The following is a 2,854-nucleotide window of genomic DNA, read 5'->3' as shown; positions in this document are numbered from 1 at the left end:
CCTACAATCAAATTATCATTTCTCAATATATATCAACTATAAACTTGAAGTTTTAACAACAAATGAACAAATAGCAACCAACAATTAAAATCTATCAACTATAACTTGATTTCAAGTTTCAACAACAAATAATCATTAATTATTAATCCTAAGTCCCTAATTGAACAAAGTTAATTCGTGATTTCTAATTTTTCAAACATAATGACAAAAAATTGGAATTTGAATTAACCTAAATACATAAAAGGATGGAGTATTTTTTATACTAATTTGTTTCATTGTGCAGGAGGAGCCGAGGATGAGGTCGCCAGAATTCTCCCTCCGGCAGCCGACGACAAGTAGTGTATCTGTGGCTGAGGGTTGTGATGAGAAGTCAACGATGAGTCAATCATAACAGAAGACGAGTCGACAGATTGACAGAACACAGAAGTTGACGATCACAAGACACAAGGAAGTCCGATTTTTTTTTATTAAACTAATTGGGCTTATACCTCTTTGTTTCAATAAACTAGTTGGTGTGGGTGTTAGGCGTGTCAAACCCAACAAATAAAGGGGTACGATATACTCCAAAAGAATCCCACTATATTGCACTAAAAGGTAGTACAAGGCAAGCAGGGTCGATCCACATATACATGGGATAATTAGTCTATACCTCTTTGCGCAAGGTACTATGGTCACCAACAGTAAATAGGGGGGTTTAGAATGAAATAATTAAAACAAATAATTAAAAACACAAGTAATCAACTAAAAGAGTGAATTAAATTCAGAAATGGTAAGGACTCCAACCTTATGTATGACAACTTAGCAATGTGATTCCAAGATAACATGATATTTGCTCAATTCTATCTAAGTTGGTACTTGAAAGTGTTTAAAGCTCTAACACTTCCCATTCACCACATTAATTAACCAAAACAAGCTCTTTGATTAACCCTAACCTTACTAACCTAATCTAAACACGCTCTTAGAATTAGATTGAAAGATTGCATTAAACTTTATGTGAATGTTCCCAACAACACCCAATACTCCTCACAAGCTCGGGAGCGTAAGAGTGTGTGAATAAGATTTACACTAAATTCATTCAGTGTAAATCAGTTTAGTGCTTGTTACTTGTTCAATTTCACAAAACAATTACGGATTTTGTAAAAGAGATAACTTGAATAATCTAACCCTAATTCAAATGGCCAATAAGAATCACAATTAGAATCAAACATTCGATTAAAGCTAAATAAAAATTCACTAGATAGAAATTAAGAACAAAAATCAAGTCATATGATTGAAGTCACTACCAAGAAGCCAAAACATGAAATTGGAGAAACTAGGGTTCTAGCCACACATGGCTAGAACAAGATCACAAGAATAAAAGATGGAAATAATGTGCAATTACAACTTACAAATAAGAGAAATAATGTTTCCAAATGATAAATGATCAATCCCTTGCAATAACCTTCAAAATACCCTCTCAAAATGTGCTCTGATATGTTCTGTGTATCTCAAAATGGCCCTCAACCCGTAATATGAAAGATAGGAAAAACTGCCAAAAGTTGGTTTTTGGGTCGAACACGGCCCGTGTTAAAATAGGCTAAACTGACACGGCCCGTGTTCAGCAGCCAACACGGCCCGTGTTGATTTGTACTAAACTGACATGGCCCGTGTTCAGCATGGTCAACAGCTTCCATTTTGGTCAACACGGCTCGTGTTGATTTTGCAGTGTAAATCCAACACGGCCCGTGTACCCCTCTGACTCCGAATCCAAACTTGATTTTTCCAACTTTTTCATTCTTCGCCCGATCATCCCGAAATCTTCACCAATGCTTCCCGACACCTCCCAAAGCGCATTCCAAGCTCTGGTTTACCTGAAAAAGATATGAAAGTGTGCAAATAAGGTTGTTCTAGAGACTAACATGAATATGATGAAATGCAAGAAAAAGGAAGAACAATTATGCTAAATAGATGCATGAAATGGGACTAAAAGGTGTGCAAAAAGTGCACAAATTGCACCTAACAAATCTCCCCAAGCTTAGACCTTTCTTGTCCTCAAGAAAGAACAAGAACCAGACAAACAGGACGATTTCTAGATGGCAAAAAGAAACATAGAACAAATGGGGACAAAAAGATCCAAAAAGCTAAGAATGAATGCATGCAATGAAAACCATGAAAAAGAAACATATGTACAAAAGATCCTTAAGGAACAAAAATGAACCAAAGAAAAATTTATGAACACAATTAATCTTTTTATTTATTTATATAAATATGGACATATACGATCAGACTTTACATCAATGGGGCTCCAATCATTAATACCTAGGCGACCATCCTTCTACCTTCCACATATCACAGACTCCCAAAGTGAGGAAGACCACGAAACGGTGTAATCCAATAATCCAACTATAGTTTTATTTAAACTTCATACCTTAGTTAGCTTTTGCGAGCGAAAATAACACAATTTGGGATCTAATGTCCTTAAGACTAGATGGTCAAGAATCAGAATCGACGCATCCTTAAGAACCCGTCACGGCGAATCAACTTTCGCTGAAACAGTGAGCCCACCCGAAGGGGCCCAGCTCCTATGCTTTCACTTTTTCGAGAGCCACAAGTATCATATCACACAGTTCTTCATTCGCCAGATTTGACTTTGAGATGGCTTTTGATTTTGATTGAACTTGGATTTGTATCTTCATTTTGAGCTTTGAATTCTTCAATCAACTTTTGAATTTCTGAAAGTTTCTTCAATTAAGTACTTGAAATTCTGATTTGGGTACTGAATATGACAGTTGTACCCTTTCTTCCTTCTTGATTGTGTGGATCTGATACTTAAGCTCTCTGTTACCGCGAGGGTAACGCGTGTCAACAAATAGGT

The sequence above is a fragment of the Lactuca virosa genome, chromosome 3 (genome assembly GCF_052849685.1).
Source record: "Lactuca virosa cultivar CGN04683 chromosome 3, Lactuca_virosa_CGN04683_v6, whole genome shotgun sequence".
In the NCBI taxonomy this organism is placed as follows: Eukaryota; Viridiplantae; Streptophyta; class Magnoliopsida; order Asterales; family Asteraceae; genus Lactuca; species Lactuca virosa.
This window is presented reverse-complemented; position numbering follows the sequence as displayed.